General features: G+C 43.3%; 1 protein-coding gene across 2 annotated transcripts in view; it reads left to right on the forward strand.

Annotated features, from left to right (window-relative positions):
* LOC137097978 (mitotic spindle assembly checkpoint protein MAD1-like) overlaps positions 1-18,275 on the forward strand; it is a 796,577-nt gene that overhangs the window by 421,706 nt on the left and 356,596 nt on the right. The window lies entirely within an intron of this gene.

Consider the following 18,275-nt stretch of genomic DNA (forward strand, 5'->3'; position numbering starts at 1 on the left):
CCATTCTCTTCAATATTCCGGTGTTTTCCCAGGCCGGACTTAGTTCTCTGAATGAAGATAACTTGCGGATTCCACTTGGCAAAATCTCTGCGTTCCTTGGGGTTGCATTCCTTTGCGGGGAAGAAGCAACGGAGCTTTGAGTTTGCACAGAGAAGGGTGATAAGATCATTATATTTTCCTCTGCAAATGTAGCATTGTGAGCTTTGCTAATGAGTTTCTAGCATTCTCTCAAAAGTATTCATTCCATTCATTGTGTTATGAGGAAGAGGGAGGGGAGAAGAGAGACGCTTGGCGACTTTTCCTCTTTCGAATAAAGAACGTTTTGGACTTTGAGGTAGGCAAAGGCAAGAAGATTTGTTTAGTCATTTATTTCTTTATTCATCTATACTATTTCCAATATTTCCATGCCACCTTTTGACTCACAACCTTGATGAAATACAACTACATTACAAGAGCTCACTGTTTAAAAATTAAAGCCATAAAATGAATGGAGTCGTGAAGGTGGAAAAATGGTACAGTAAAGCGAGCGGCCTCCGTTATGAGTAAATTGCCATGTTTGGCTTTGTGTAAAGTGCAGTTGGTTGGTATTCAACTACCATCTGTCCGAATGTTTAGACAATGATACACATTTGTCTCCAAGGCTATGATATTGGGAGTCAAGAGTTGTATACTTTTGGTCTCGCTCCCTTGTTGTAAATAGTATGCCGTCAATATGATGCGTCTGCCGTCCTATTTAACATCATGGAGAATATCACAAGCTTTCAGAACATTCAGACTCACTAGTTTTAATCTTTTACTTTTGGGTATGTTTCGGACTCTGAATTTATACCACATATTCTTTTATATAATAACTAGCCATCCCCTGCCATGCATTGCTGTAGCCCAATCAGTGTATATGTGTTTTGTGTATGTATATATGTGTGTATATGTGTGTTTGCATGTATATTTGTAGTTTTGCGCATGTGATCTGATGTATTTTTTTTTTACTCTGCAAGTCTCTTCTGCTGTGTTTTTCAGGGTTTTATGAGTGATGGTCACTTGTTGGCCTGTTAGGTGTATTGTGTCCAAATTTGATGTCAATTCGTCCAGTGGTTTTCGAGTTCTGTTAATCCCACAAACTAACATTACATTTTTATTTATATAGATGACTAGCCATCCCCTGCCACGCGTTGCTGTAGCCCACATGGGGGTTTTGTGTGGGAGGTTTGGCCCAATTCTATCATTGGTGGGGTTCAGAATGTTCTGTGATTGTATGTGAACTACAAATCTCAGCAACTACAACTACCAAATGTCAAGATTCTATTTTGCCCAAACTCCACCAGTGTTCACATTTGGGCATATTGAGTATTTGTGCAGGGTTTGGTCCAGATACATTATTGTTTGTGTCCACAGTAATCTCTGGATGTAGGTGAACTACAACTCCAAAACCAAAGGACACTGCCCACCAAACCCTTCCAGTATTTTCTGTTGGTCATGGAAGAACTGTGTGCCAAGTTTGGTTCAATTCCATTGTTGGTGGAGTTCAGAATGCTCTTTGATTGTAGGTGAACTATAAATCCCAGCAACTACAACTCCCAAATGACAAAATCATTTTTTTGAGTGAAAGACATACATTGGGTTGTTAAATGTCTTGTGTCCAAATTTGATGTCAATTCATCTAGTGGTTTATGAGTTATGTTAATCCCACAAACGAACATTACATTTTTATTTATATAGATAATAATGCAATGTGTTGTTGAAGGCTTTCATGGCCAGAATCACTCCATTGCTGTAAGTTTTCCGGGCTGTCTGGCCGTGTTCCAGAAGCATTATCTCCTGACATTTTGCCCACATCTGTGGCAGGCATCCTCAGAGGTTGTGAAGTCTGTTGGAAACAAGTAAAATGGGGTTTATATATTTGTGGAATGTCCAGGGTGGGAGAAAGAACTCTTGTCTGTTGGAGGTAGGTGTGAATGTTTCAGTTGGCCACTTTGATTAGCATTTAATGGCCTAGCAGTTTTCAAAGTGTGGCTTCTACTGCCTGGGGGAATCCTTTGTTGAGAGGTGATTAGCTGTCCCTGATTGTTTCTTGTCTGAAGCTCCCTTGTTTTTATTTACTGTTATGATTTTAGAGTTTTTTTAAATACTTGTAGCCAGATTTTGTTCATTTGCATGGTTTCTTACTTTCTGTTGAAATTGTCCACATCCTTGTGGATTTCAGTGGCTTCTCTTTGTAGCCTGACATGGTGGTTGTTGTAGTTGTCCAGCATTTCTGTGTCCTCAAATAATATGCAGTGTCCAGGTTGATTCATCAGTTGCTCTGCTATGGCCGACTTCTCTGGTTGAAGTAGTCTGCAGTGCCTTTCATGTTCTTTGATTCACGTTTGAACGCTGTATTTGGTGGTCCCTATGTAGATTTGTTCACTGCTGCATGGTATGGTAATCACCTCTCAACATAGGATTCCCTCAGGCAGTAGAAGCCACACCTTGAAGACTGCTAGGCCATTAAATGCTAATCAAGGTGTCCAATTGAAACTTTCACACCTCCCTCCCAACCGGCAAGAGTTCTTTCTCCCACCCTGGACTTTCTACAGATATACGTATATAAAACCCATTTTCCTAGTTTCCAACAGACCTCACAACCTCTGAGGATGCCTGCCATAGATGCAGGCGAAGTGTCAGGAGATAATGCTTCTGGAAAACTCAGAGCAACCCAATAATAATACCCTTTATTTATATTCTGCCTTTCTCCCCAAGGGGACTCAGAGCGGATTACAGCATTTAGTAGAGTCTCGCTTGTCCAACATAAACAGGCCTGCAGAACATTGCATAAGCGAAAATGTTGGATAATAAGGAAGGATTAAAGAAAACCCTATTAAACATCAAATTATGTTACAAATTAAGCACCAAAACATCATGTTTTACAACGAACCAACATGGTGGTTGTTGGTGTGGTCCAGCATTTCTGTGTTCTCAAATAATATGCTGTGTCCAGGCTGGTTCATCAGGTGCTCTGCTATGGCTGACTTCTCTGGTTGAAGGAGTCTGCAGTGCCTTTCATGTTCCTTGATGCGTGTCTGGGCAATGCTGCATTTGCTGGTCCCTATGTAGACATGTCAGACTACACAGAGAAGCCATTGAAATCCACAAGCATGTGGACAATTTCAACAGAAAGGAAGAGACAATGAAAATGAACAAAATCTGGCTACCAGTATTAAAAAACTCTAAAATTATAACAGCTAAACAACAGAGAGGAAAAAACCAGGCACAGATTAACACCTCCCAGCAACAGATTTTCCCAGGCGCAGGCAGGCCTTCAAATGCTAATGAAGGTGATCAGCTGAACATTCACACCTAACTGCAGCAGGGAAGAGCTCCTTGCCCCACCCCAGCCATTCCACAGATATATATATAAACCCATTGTCCTAATTCCAACAGACCTCTACATCTGAGGATGCTTGCCATAGATGCAGGCGAAACGTCAGGAGAAATGCCTCTAGAACATGGCTCTATAGCCCAAAAAAACCCACAAGAACCTAGTGATTCCAGCCATGAAAGCCTTCGACAATACATTATTTGGAGTGTCTTTTTGCCTTTTCCCACCAAAGCAGTACCTATTTACTCACATTTGCATGTTTCCGAACTGCTAGATTGACAAGAGCAGGACCTTACAGATGGGTGCTCAACCTGTCTTGCGGATTCCAGCTGCCAAAAGTTTGGTCAGCAGTTCAGCCAACCTTCAGGTCAGCAATTCAGCGTCACAAGAGTAACCCATTGTGCCACCTCGGCTCTCCATTAATATATTAATTTAGATTAAAATGTATTAACGTAGAGTGAGTAGATCAATAGGTACCGCTCCAGTGGGAAGGTAACGGCGCTCCATGCAGTCATGCCGGCCACATGACCTTGGAGGTGTCTACGGACATCGCTGGCTCTTCGGCTTAGAAACGGAGATGAGCACCACACCCCAGAGTCAGACATGACTGGACTTAATGTCAGGGGACAACCTTTACCTTTACCTTTAACGTAGATTAGAAATATTAAACACAACTGAACAAAAAGTAACACTAAAACAATGGTTTGAATGAGATGGGTCCAAGAACAAGTATATGCAAAGTGTGTGAAGGGGGACTGTAGATGCTTAGGGGTGTATCAAAAGATGCAAAGCTATCATTCCCAGAAAATGACAATAGAATGAAGTAGAAATCAAGTCACTTCCAGTTATGATTTTCCAAGATTTTAAAAAATCTGGCCCTGTTTTGGGACATGCTAGAACTTTAGTCCCCAGTACTTCTAGGAGTATCTTTCCCTGCTCAAATTTCTGAAGAATATGTCCACATTTATTTCATGCATTAGTTTGTACAAATGTGTGCATTCCTTTGCCTGTGTCATGGGGAATGATGTGGCCAGCATTTCTTTTTGATGAAAAGTTTCTAAAGATGGCTTCCTTGAGTTTTTTTTTATTCTGGATCCTGATCCACAGCATAACCAAATATTATGTTCACATTTTTGTAGTACCGTCCTAGTACAATTAAAGTATATATCAAAACAAGCAGAGAGGAATCTATAGTAAAGGTAGCATACACACAGAATGTGGAGGCAGAAAATGATGGTTGTTGCTTTCTCTCTCTGCCTCCATCTTCATCACTTTCTCTACCTACAGCGTTGCTGACTTTGTCAGCCCTCCAAGATCTTGCTAGGTATCCCAACACTTGCCAAACTGGGGTAAGCTGCTGGCAGTCAGTAGATCTATCACTACAAGCAGCTTACAATTTCCAAGGCTATTGCACCGCCATGCCAATTGCTGCCAAGGATCCGGGTCAACAGATTTGGCAAGCCCTGGCAGGAGAGGCGGAGGATTCAGTTTGCTCGAATGCTTCATGGATGGAAAACTCCTTGACCTCAACTGCTCTCTGCCTCCGTCCATCCGTTCCTCCATTTGAGTCTGCACCAGCTTTTAATGGAGTTGAAATTAATTGCTCCCGAGTTAAATTAAATAGTTGGTCGTGTCGTATTGCAGCAGTGGAAAGATGAATTGACGATAACAGAGATTGTAGTCACGCTTCGGTGCAGAGCCCAAGCGTGGCTCACTCAGACTGGTTTGTATTTCCAGGGCTATTTTGTGACTTCTCTCGGAAAGAATAAAAAACACCCTTCTTTGGGCGAAATTCTTGCATTCAAACCTTTCCTCCAGGCAATCTGCATATAGCAATCTCATTCCCAGGAGAGTTTCTGCGGCCTGGCATACAAAACAACCCTGGAGACAAGAAGGCAAGGCTCTTAATGGCAAACAATTCACAGGATGGGAGGGAAAATGAAATGACAGCAGAATATAGCCGAATTAGATGTATTGGCAGCTGGTTCCAATAACCATAAAAAGATGCAAAGTTTATTATGAAAGGCTTACCTCAAAATATATTTAATGTCCCAGTCATTTAAACCCTGTAATGCAGATTGAGGCAGAATTAACTGGAATCTACAGTCATCTCCCCACATCTCTTCTCTGTTTATGAACTTGTTGCTGGCCATAAGCAGCTTTGGATCGGTAATGATTGAATCCCATGCCGTAGTGAAGCAGGGCTTTTGGTGCTGATTAAAATGTGAGATCAGCAAGACTTTAATCCCAAGGCCTGACTGTAATGGATGATCTGGGGCTTGATTTATAAAGCTGAATTATAGATTTGAAAGAAACGTTTGTTATGTGAGAAAGGGTTAGACCTGTATCTAAACTAATAGAGCTCTTCCACTTCTTAACTGATTATGGGCATGAGTTTCTGAACTCTTAATATAGTCAGGAGATCTGAAACAATTCATGGAGACAAGGAATGAAGCAGAAGTTGCCTTATGTCAACCTGTTGTACACCAGAGCAGGAACACCTCTGACCTTAAATACCACACCAGCTTGGTAAAGTCAGCAAGTAGTTTGTTGAAGAATATATGTGGGCAAAGCAGCAAAATTAGCAAAACCAGTAAAGTTTCCAAAACAAAGGATATTCCATGAGCTTCAAGTCAAAATAAGATCCATTGGAACAACATGAAACAAGGAAGCATGAGAAATCCCAATATGCAAAACAAGAGCTTGGCAAAAACTTGGTACATGAAACTAAGGACACTTGAAAGCAAGACCGTTATGAAATTCCAGCGTTGACCCAACTGAGGCAACTCTTTCCCATAAATCAATATAAGGCTTTTTCAGATCCCAAAACCGAAAGAAAAGCATTTCTCTTGACCTTGCCACCAGATAAAGGTTTCTTATCTCTCTTTTCCTGTAAATGAACTGATCTTCTTTGCACCTGAGCACTCTGTCTTTGTTTACAAAAGCCTTGACTTCTATCAACACTCTCACTAACTTGACTCTCATTAACTTCTGCACGTGACAAATCATCTTCCGACAGTTGCTCTGAGAAAAAACTGTGAAGGGATTCCCTAGGAATGTGACCTTGTGAATCTTCCTAAAAGAGATCTGGCCTCTCATCTGAGCTGAACTCAGGCCCAGGCAAACCCTCATCCCCACTGCCAACAGAACTTGGCCCACCATCAGGAACATCATCCCCATCCCCATCAGACACAATCACAGGCTGACATACAAGACAACCCTTTTAATTTGATGATGAGTCAAACCTGGATGTGAATTACAAGCTACACATCACCAATTTATGTCTGTTCTCGTGAAGAAAACGTCCACCTGATGCACAAGCTCCAAAACTTTGGGGTATTTGAAGAAAGCACAGTTCCAACAATGTTCTTTCCACTCACCTCAGGTCCCAATCCTTGAGTAATAGTTGTAGGATGCTTCCCTGCATGGCATACTGGTGTATAATGTTGTTGATCATTGACTATAGTTGTTTTATGTTTCTACACAAGAGCATGCAATCCAAGGCCAATTCCCAATCCCAGACACTCAAGTTCAAATCTAGAGGACTTCAAATCCTAATAGTTTTCATGACTCATCTGCTTCCAGATTTTATTATCGTGTTCTCTCTGTGCTCATGTTCAATAGATAAGGACAAGGGTGGTGGGGGTTTTGTGTGTCCATACAATAGAACTATTTCGCCCAGGCATGAGCAAACTTTGACTCTCCAGGTGTTTTGGACTTCAACTGAGCATTGTGAGCTGTCCAAGGTGGCAAACTTACCAGGGAGAAGAATAGAGCTCAGCACCTTGGAGACCATTTTTGAAGTCAATCTTCAGCTCCACTGTCCCACTGACCTGGAAGCCACCGGCTGACACTGATGCGTAGTGTTGCCGACACTGTTGGATGGCATCTCTTGTCATCTGTTATTATTGCCTTTGTTGGCCAGGGTTGATCAGAGTGGCAGCCTAAGTACATCTGGAGGGCCCAACAATCCCCGGTCCTGCCCTGGAATTTAGGTCTGTGGCTGCTTCTGCTTATCAAAAAGTCAGTTGGCTGATGAAGTCCTCAATGTGAAGTTCAGGAATCTGTGTGTTTCCAAGGCAGTCTTTTTCCTGTCAGCCCTTTCCCTTCAGCTTACATTTGGGTGTCAATAGAAATGCAGACATTGCAGTTCAGCTGTGAGACAAGTGGCTCATTTGCAGTCTCCCCCATCACACTTCCTCAGAAAAGTGCCACTTTCCTTCATATGAAAATGCTCATTCCCTGTGCATACAGTTATTTTTTTTCCACAAGTGTAGAGAAGCAAGTTGAGGGGGCTCTTTCTTTACTCACCACTTTAGTTTTGCTGGAAATTGAGAGAAACTGCTGTGGCTGCATTGTTTAGGACTGTGTTAGTGAGTTCCTTATGCATTATTCAGATATATTGGTGGATATTTTGAAGCTGGTGGAGGGCAAGCTCAGCGACTAAGAAGGTTTGCTTTCCTCTTTTTTTGGAGAGCCGTCCTGTGGTCTAATGCTACGGATGAAGTGGTTCAAAACAGGTATAGAGTGGAGAGAGGTTATGCTTTATTGTGGGAAAATAGTAAAGGGTATGTAAAGGAGACCCCATGAACTTCATAAGGTTTTCATAGTCAAGAAGACTCAGAGGTGGCTTTGCTAGTTCTCTCCTCTGAAATGTGACCTACCTCTTCAATGAAGCAGAGAATGTTTGAGGACCGGGTAATCTGTAGGGAGACCAAGGTGCTTGTTTGTAAAGCTATTATCCTTCCAATCCTACTATTTACCTGCAAAACATGGACTGTCTACAGACTTCACACTCAACCCCTGGAACAATTCCATCAGTGCTGCCTCCAAATCTGCAAATCTCTTGGGAAGACAGGCGGACAAATGTCAGTGTGATGGAAGAAGCAAAGACCACCAGCATTGAAGCGATGCTCCTATTCCATCAACTTAGCTGGACTGGCCACGTTCTCCAAATGCCCGATCACCGTCTTCCAAAGCAGTTACTATACTCCTAACTCAAGAATGGGAAACGTAATGTTGGTGGACAGGAAAAAAGATTTAAAGATGGGCTCAAAGCTAACCTTAAAAACTGTGGCATAGACACTGAGAATTGGGAAGCCCTGGCTCATGAGCACTCTAACTGGAGGTCAGCTGTGACCAGCAGTGCTGCAGAATTGTGTGTCAAGCAAACCCTGACCAGGACCGCCTTCCACCTTGAAAGGGTCTCTAGAGTCCTCAGAGGGGATGTAACCCTGTTGAGCACAGGTTCCCATCCTATATCCCGATTGTCCTTGCGACTAACCAGAGGCCCTTCCGTGATGGACTAGATGGGCGCCAACAAGCTGAAGCTTAATTCAGACAAGACCGAGGTCCTCCTGGGGTCCTTCCACACAACCCTATAACCTAGAATATCAAGGCTATCAACTGAAATATGGACTCAGTGTGGACTCAGGCAACCCAGTTCAAAGCAGATATTGTGGGATTTTCTGCCTTGATATTCTGGGATATAGAGTTGTGTGGAAGGGCCCCAGGAGAACCTCGGTCTTGTCTGGATTAAGCTTCAACTTGTTGGCCCCCATCTAGTCCATCACAACTACCAGGCACTGGTCCAGGATTTGGGGAGCTTCCTTGGAATGGGGTGGAAAAGAGTAGTAGAGTTGTGTGTCATCTGCATAGAGATGCCACCCAACTCCAAAACCCCAGAAGACCTCACCCAGTGGTTTCATGTAGATTACATGCTTTGAGTCTCCTTTGTGGAGAGAAACAAACAGGGTAGAAATAAACATAATCATCATCACACTGTAAAGCATCTGATAATCCTTTTAGATAACCTGGAAATAAAAACCTGGAAGCTTGTAAAACCTTATGGAATCTGGGAAGACTTTGACTACGAGGCGGGGTAGGTGAGCAAAAGAGCTCCTTTCAGAAGTAAGGAGGGGTAATCTCCATTTTTGTTCACATTTTTGCTCCGAATTTCCTTTCCTTCTGGTATTTGTGTCACCCCACCATTATTAATTCAGTTAAGCTGTAATTGGATGAGTAACACCTGGGAATGCAGCCACGAAGGTCTCTCAGGTGTGTGCTAATTTGCCAGCGCTTGCTTCTTTGTGACAGATATCTCGGAGCTGGTAGGCAGAGCCTGCCTTGAACGTTTTAACTTCTGTTCCGTTGAACCTGCAGGAGAAGTGAGCATTGAGCCAAGCCCTGTCGAAGTGCCTTGCTCAATGTCTCACTGTGTTTGAAAACAGGTGCCAGTCACTACCGCTTGTATTTTGAACTAGCTTTGGTACCCAGCGATGCCCAGGTTAGGGAATTTGTAACGATATTATTAGAAAAAAAGGCATGATTTGTTTTTGGATTTTATGAATGGTCTCATTAGGAAATGCATAAGGATACAGTAAAGTACCATTCCCATCATCCAAGGTCTATCTCCCCTCCCAAACCCCAGGAGTTTGTTGTTCATTCGTTCAGTCGTCTCCGACTCTTCGTGACCTTATGGACCAGACCACGCCAGAGCTCCCTGTCGGCCGTCACCACCCCCAGCTCCTTCAAGGTCAGTCCAGTTACTTCAAGGATGCCATCCATCCATCTTGCCCTTGGTCAGCCCCTCTTCCTTTTGCCTTCCACTTTCCCCAGCATAATTGTCTTCTCCAGGCTTTCCTGTCTCCTCATGATGTGGCCAAAGTACATACTTCAACTTTGTCTCTAGTCTCCTTCCCTCCAATGAGCAGCCGGGCTTTATTTCCTGGAGGATGGACTGGTTGGATCTTCTCGCAGTCCAAGGCACTCTCAGCACTTTCCTCCAACACCACAGCTCAAAAGCATCTCTCTTCCTTCGCTCAGCCTTCCCTAAGGTCCAGCTCTCACATCCGTAGGTGACTACAGGGAATACCATGGCTTGGACTAGGCAATGGATCTTTGTTGCCAGTCTGATGTCTCTATTCTTTACTATTTTATCGAGATTGGACATTGCTCTCCTCCCAAGAAGGAAGCGTCTTCTGATTTCCTGGCCACAGTCTGCATCTGCAGTAATCTTTGCACCTAGAAATACAAAGTCTGTCATGGCCTCCACATTTTCTCCCTCTATTTTCCAGTTGTCAGTCATTCTTGTTGCCATAATCTTGGTTTTTTTGATGTTTAGCTGCAACCCAGCTTTTGTGCTTTCTTCTTTCATCTTGATTAGAAGGCTCCTCAGCTCCTCCTCGCTTTCGGCCATCAGAGTGGTGTCATCTGCATATCTGAGGTTGTTAATGTTTCTTCCAGCAATTTTCACCCCAGCTTTGCATTCATCAAGCCCCACACATCCTCGCATAATGTGTTCTCCATACAAGTTGAAAAGGTTGGGTGAGAGTATGCAGCCTTGCCAGACGCCTTTCCCAATCTTGAACCCGTCTCCTGTTCCGTGGTCAGTTCTGACTGTTGCTACTTGGTCCTTGTACAGATTTCTGTACGCCAGGAGTATTTTCTATTAATCATGTTGGTCTGTGAGCCAAGTTTGGTCCAGATTTGTTGTTGGCAGGAAACACAGGATGTGGGAGCCGTCTTGGAAATCATTCACAAACATAAATACATACCCACAAACAAACATAGATACTTGCAGACATACATACAAATATATTTTCACTTTTATCATGGACTTATTTACTTACTTACTGTATTTGTATACTGCCTTTCTCAGCCAATCGGCGAATCAAGGCGGTTTCCAACAAATCAGTACATATAAAAACATAATACAGATTAAAACATTAAACAGTATAAAACACCAAAAAAGCAATAAAAACTACATCATTAGCATCTCATTATTATCAAGCATGATCCAGTTCCATTGTCAAATCGTTCCATTTCCTATATTAGCTACTCTGCATATGTAAACGCTTGCTCAAACAGCCATGTTTTAAATTGCCTCTGAAATGTTAAGAGGGAGGGAGCAGATCTAATCTCCCTAGGGAGGGTGTTCCATAGCCGAGGGGCCACCACTGAGAAGGCCCTGTCTCTCGTTCCTGCCAAACGTACTTGAGACGAAGGCAGGACCGAGAGCAAGGTCTTCCCAGATGATCTTAGAGTCCTCAATGCTTCGTAAGGGGAGGCACGTTTAGACAGGTAAGTTGGGCCAGAACCGTTTAGGGCTTTATAGGCCAAAGCCAGCACTTTGAATTGATTTCTATATAGAAGATATAGATAGATATAAATAGATTACAGTAATACCACCATAGTTGCAAAACCCATATAGAATCATAGACCTGGAAGAGACAAAGTGGGCCATCCAACCCAACCCCATTCTGCCAAGAAGCAGGAAAATTGCATTCAAAGCACCCCTGACAGATGGCCATCCAGCCTCTGTTTAAAAGCCTCCAAAGAAGGCGCCTACATCACACTTCAGGGCAGAGAGTTCCACTGCTCAACAGCTCTCACTGCTAAGAAGTTCTTCATGTTCAGGGGGAATCTCCTTTCTGTCCTGTAGTTTGAAGCCATTGTTCAGTTGCATCCTAGTCTCCAGGGCAGCAAACAAGCCTCCTCCCTCCTCCCTATGACTTCCCATCACCTCTTAATCCATGGCTCCCATCATGTCTTCTCTTCTTTGGGCTAAACATGCCCAGCTTTTAAAGCCACTCCTCATAGGGCTTGTTCTCCAGACCCTTGATCATTTTAGTCACCCTCCTCTGGACACATTCCAGCTTGTCAACATCTCTCTTAAATTGCTGTGCCCAGAATTGGATACAATATTCCAGGTGTGGTCTAACCAAGGCAGAATAGAGCATGGGTAGCATGACTTCCTTGGATCTAGACACTAGACTCCTATTGATGTAGGCCAAAATCCCATTGGCTTTCTTAGCTGCTGGATGACGTGGTTGGCTCATGTTCCCCTTCCTCTCCACAAGGACTCCAAGATCTTTTCCACACCTCCTTCTGTCGAACCAGGCATCGTCCCCCATTCCATATCCATGCATTTCCTTTTTTCTGCCTCAGTGGAGTATCTTGCATTTGTCCCTATTGAACTTCATTTTGTTAGTTTTGGCCAATCATCTCTCTAATCTGTGAAGATCATTTTGAATTCTGCTCCTGTCTTCTGGGGTATCCACAGTTTCACTTGCTCATGACGGGAGGAAATGGGTTCTGTAGAGTTACTATACAGTTGGAAGACATAGTAAATTTCTAGAGGGGATGTCTTCTACAAACCTCTAAGTCCTCCAGTGCTACTGTGGTATGCAAGGACCATTTGCCCTCTGTGTCCGTAGTTAGACAGAACACCGCAGTGGGAGGGGAGTGTAAGATGGAAAGGAATAAGGAAGATGTTTCAGACATCTAATATTAATGCTACTGCTTGTTGTCTGGTCTGGTACTGAAAAATGTATTAAGTTTCTTCCCCATAGTAGCTGTGGTCATTTCTCTGAGTGTGCCTGGGGTTGAGCCTGTTCATGTAAGAGTCATGTACATCTCAATTGCTTCCCATACATGGCTGCCTTTGCTGATATCAGACTGGAGGTCTATTGAACTCAGTGTTTCGCAATCTTGCTAATACCGTGACCCTTAAGACAGTTTCTCATGTTGTGGTGACCCCCACTTCATAACTTGTTGCTACATCATAAATGTAATTTTTCTACTGTTATGAATTGTAATGTAAATATCTGATATGCAGGATGTATTTTCATTCGCTGGACCAAATTTGGCACAAATACGGCCAAATTTGAATACTTGTGGGGTTGGGGGTTGATTTTGTCATTTGGGAATTGTAGTTGCTGGGATTTATAGTTCAGCTACAATCAAAAAGCATTCTGAACTCCACCAAAGATGGAATTGAACACCTTGTGGGGAGAAGGGCAGGATAGAAATGTATGTAATAAATGTAATAATAAATAAACTTGGCACACAGAACTCCCATGACCAAGAGCAAATACTGGAATGGTTTGGTGGGCATTGACCTTGAGTTTGGGAGTTGTAGTTCACCTACACCCGGAGACCACTATGGACTCAAACAATGATGGATTGGGACCAAACTTGGCACATGTAATATACCCAAATGTGGACACTGGTAGAGTTTGGGAAAGAGACTTGACATTTGGGAGTTGTAGTTCACCTACAATCACCCACCAATTGGGCCAAAATTTCCACACAGAACTCCTATGGCCAACAGAAAATACTGTGTTTTCTGCTGGTCTTTGGCGACTCCTCTGACACCCCGTGGTGACCTCCCCAGGGGTTCCAACCTCCAGGTTAAGAAATGCTAATCTAGCTGCAAACTGGGTTGAAAACACCATTTCCTCCCCACTTTCCTCATCCAACTTAGTATGGAGATGGGGGTACATCCTGGCTATTAGATCATGAATGGATCAAGATTGGAGATAAAGCCCAGCATTATCTAGTTGCCCATTGATGTTATGGCACCTTCAAGAATTACTGCGATTGTATATCAAACTGTTCTAAATACAAGTGCTACGAATATACTAAGCTGCTGTTAAAATGATTTTAAAGTATTGATGGGGAGAAGTCTTTACTATTGAACTTTGGCGACTTGGTGTCACTCCTTAATGGCCGAGAGAATGAATCCTTTATGATGAAAACAAAAATTCCGATTTTTCTGCCTCCAGCTTTGGACCAGTCCTATTGGGGATGTGTCAATATGCTTGTACAAGTGCTCGTACAAGTAGATTTCTTCCATTATTGGTGTGGGACTGTTTCCTTGTAAAGCCAGGAACTGGTGGGCTGTAACTTTAAGGAGCTGCAGTGTCAAATCTGTGCATGGCCTATGGAGGAACCCATAAATCATTTATTAAACCTCCTGACAGCCTACACTCGAGTGGGAATATATGAGCAGCGTGTTTATCTTAGCCAAGGCTGAACACTGTGGGAAGAGGATGGGAGCAAAATACAAATTCAGATGAACTCCCTGTCAATTAAAGCCATCTCCATTTGGGTCTTAGATAGTGAATTCTGAATAACGAGCAATAATGTGGTGGAAAGACCTTTGATTCAGTCTCTCCACACTGAAGAGGTTGGCTATAAAATCACAAATGCAGTTCAATGTAAACAATGGGGCAGACCTCTGGGGTCAGATCAAATAAATAATTCCAGACATCATGAAATAATTCCAGAAAGTCAACCTGAAGACTTCCAGATGTGTTGAATTACAGCTTCCATACACAATTAATGTTGGGGTTCAGCAGCAAATGCTGGGGATTCCTCAGAGGACGAGTCTGTATGTGATCAGGGTGATTTACAGGCCTCAACTCAGAGATAAGTGCCGGCAGTTGCAGAGGAGACAGGATGGGGATTCCAGTGTCAATTCCTGAGCAACCAGGGAAAAATACGTTTCTCTTGGGAATAGGACTTCAGGGCCTGCTGCAGGTGCAGATGGGGAGTTTTCCCATGATATCAGATTAGGCCTCGGCATGGAGAGAGTCAAGGATAGATTAATTAGGCGTTCAAAAAGACTCTGTGAGAAGTCCTTGAGACCCAGGTCTGAGAAGCATGACCTCATGGTTTCATGGTCAGGCCTGAGCTTAAATTAAGTGACATTTACTCGAGGTCTCCAGAGCAGACAATGTTGCCATAGATTCAAGTTCACGTTTGAGCTCTCATTTTCATGATTCCAGTCTCTTGTGTTTGCCTATGTTCCTGAAAAAAATTGCCTTGGAAAAGTTCCCATTTTCATGCTTATGGATTTATGCCTATGTTCTTCACCTCCTGGATTTCCTGTACCTTGTTATCTTGGACTATTGATCTTTTGTATATATGGACTACTGCTATTTCATAGCACCTTTTCTACTGCTTTTTGGAAAATATCCTTCTTTCCCCTTTATACAGGTTGTGTAAATAAACTGCTGTAGTTAGTAACTACTGGACTCTGTGTGGTGCTGGGTGAAAAGGTGTTCCAAGCCTAGAGTGCAACAATTAACTTATAAGTGGACACCGAGTTTAGAAAGGCTGATTGAAAGTACACCTTTCTAAAAAGAGATCATATCTTGATCAAGCCTCTGAAGTGACATAGCATTGTCCCCATTGGTTGGCTATCAGTTTCCCAAGGCTATTTTCTTTGCTGTTACAAATAATCACCTTATTTCCAGGGTGAGCTTAGCTGGCTTAATTCCATGGTACATCTCTGTCTGATGGATTAAATTGCATTCTTGTATCAGATATGTCTTTCCTGGGTGGATAATTGTAGTACCTGGTCAAGCAGGCTCTCAACTTTCTTTTCAGTGGGTTTAAAGTGTGGTCAGAAAGGCTTACCTGTTATTCCTCCCTCAATAAAGCAGACTTAGCCCAGAGGAGCAGTGGGTCGCTCTCTTGTTCAAACAACCTGGGATCTATGTATTCCCACTCCTGCTCTTTTCACATTTAGGTGTGTGTGACATGGTGCCCCTTTCTTATTCCCAGCACCTGTTTAGCTGTTGCATTTCCCACCCTTGGCTTATACTTGAGTCAATAAGCTTTTTAATATCTAAATGAAACCACTGGGTGAGGTCATACGGAGTTTTGGAGTTCAGTGCCATCTGAACGCAAATGACACCCAACTCTACTACTCATTTCCACCAAACTCCAAGGAAGCCTTCTGGAATTTGAACCAGTGTTTGGCAGCTGTGATGGACTGGATAAGGGCTAACTGGTTGAAACTTAATCCAGACAAGACAGAGGTCCTCCTGGTCAGTCGTGGGGTGACCAGGGTATTGGGTGGCAACCTGTGCTCGACGGGGTTACACTCCCCCTAAGGGTGCAGGTCTGTAGCTTCGGAGTCCTCCAAGCTGTCGCTTGATACTCAGGTGTTGGTGGTGGCTGGGAGGGCCTTTGCACAGCGGAAACTTGTGCGCCAGTTGCGACCATACCTTGTGAAGTCTGACTTGGTCGGGGTGGTCCACGCCTTGGTTGCATCCAGATTGGACTACTGCAATGCACTCTATGTGGGGCTGCCCTTGAACACAGGCCGGAAATTTCAGCTGGTACAACGGGCCGCAGCCAGGCTGCTAACTGGAGCAAATTATAGGGAGCATACAACACCCCTACTAAAACAGCTCAATTGGCTGCCAATTAGTTGCTGAGCTAAATTCAAGGTGCAGGTTATAACCTATAAATCCCTAAATGGTTGGGGCCTCGCCTATCTTCGCGATTGCATCTCCTTGTATGAACTGGCGTGACCTCTAAGATCTTCCGGGGAGGCCCTTCTCTCATTTCCACCACCATCACAAGTACGGCTGGCAGGGACGCAAGAGAGGGCCTTCTCGGTGGTGACCCCCCCCCCTCTGGAACACCCTTTCAAAGGAAATAAAAGACAGTCCCCATCCCTCTCCTCTTTTCGTAAGAACTTGAAAACATAGTGGTTTCACCAGGCTTTTGAGAATGACTAGTGCCAGCCCAGCCCCTGCATATTATTAGAATCTGGCCTTGCACCCCCATCTTCTATCCCAGACAGTCCCCCAATAGGTCCTGGAATTGAGCAGCCGCAGGCCCCACTATTATTATGGTTGGGACTGGTTATTGTATCTTACCCATTCCCCCCATGTCCTGTTTTTGCAATAGTCTCGATCTGGTCCTTTCAATTTACCTAGGCCCATTTTTGAAATTCTTCCCCTAACAGTAATTTTTGCATGAAGAATTGGGTGGGATTGGAGTTAAATGTATTTGTGTTGTTTTGATAATACTATGCTTACTTTTTGCATACTCTGTATGTTGGTGTTTTGCTATTTGGAAACCGCCCTGAGTCCCCTAGGGGAGATAGAGCGGTATATAAATAATAATAATAATAATAATAAGAAGAAGAAGAAGAAGAAGAAGAAGAAGAAGAAGAAGAAACACAACAAGATGAGTTCACAGCAAACAAGAACACTCTGCTGGCTGTTGTATCCAATCACACGTCAGACACTTCCCAAGTGTCTAGGACTGTGTAATGTATCGGCGAATAATGCGTGCAGATCCCAGTAAGGTGGCCTTCTGCAGCTGGCAGATGGTAATCTTGTCAGTGCCGATTGTGTTTAAGTGCAGGCCAAAGTCTTTAGGCACTGCACCCAGTGTGTCAATCACCACTGGAACCACCTTCACTGGCTTGTGCCAAAGTCTTTGCAGTTCGATGTTTAAATCCTCATATTGTGTCAGCTTTTCCAGTTGTTTCTCTTCAATCCTGCTGCCACCTGGGATTGCAACATAAACGATCCAATCTCTGTTTTTTTTAATCTCTGTGAGGTCAGGAGTATTGTACTCCTGTCTGAATTCGGAAGTCCCGGAGTAGTTTCACGTGGTCATTCTCTGTAAGTTTTTCAGGCTTGTGATCCCACCAGTTCTTTGTCGTAGGCAGATAGTATTTGTGGCACAGGTTCCAATGAATCATCTGGGCAACGGTGTTGTGCCTCTGCTTGTAGTCTGTCTGTGCAATCTTCTTGCAGCAGCTGAGGATGTGATCTATTGTTTTACCTGCTTCCTTGCAGAGTCTACATTTGCGATCTGTCGCTGACTTTTCAGTTCTGGCTTTGATTGCATTATTATTATTATCCCAGTCTTTTGTGATAAAATTAGGTGACTCGGCTTATATTTGCATAAGCTTATACTCGAGTATATACAGCTTATATGTCTCTATACCCTGTATCTGCTTTAGATACCTTATTGGAAACAGGTGGGTGAGATCTGGTAAATGTAAACTTTCTAGGAATGCTCAGAGGTGCCATATCCAACTATCATGTTTTAACATATGTTGTTTTGTTTTCTTTTGTCAAATGTTACTGACAGCTAGTTATTGAGCCTGCCTGTGTTTGCTGTTGTCGGTTTTTTTTGGTTGATGTCATGATCGGCACTGTTTTCCTTTTCCCTTCCTTCTGTCTCTTGTCAGTTTGTCATTTCAAATCCACTTTGCTTATGCTTTTGATTTTTTTTGTTACCTTCCATTTTTTAATCAGAATGCCATAATGTTCTGAGGGGTGGGGTTGGGGTGGGGAAACAAACAAAAATCAATTGCAGA

Source organism: Anolis sagrei, chromosome X, assembly GCF_037176765.1.
Source record: "Anolis sagrei isolate rAnoSag1 chromosome X, rAnoSag1.mat, whole genome shotgun sequence".
Lineage (NCBI taxonomy): Eukaryota > Metazoa > Chordata > Lepidosauria > Squamata > Dactyloidae > Anolis > Anolis sagrei.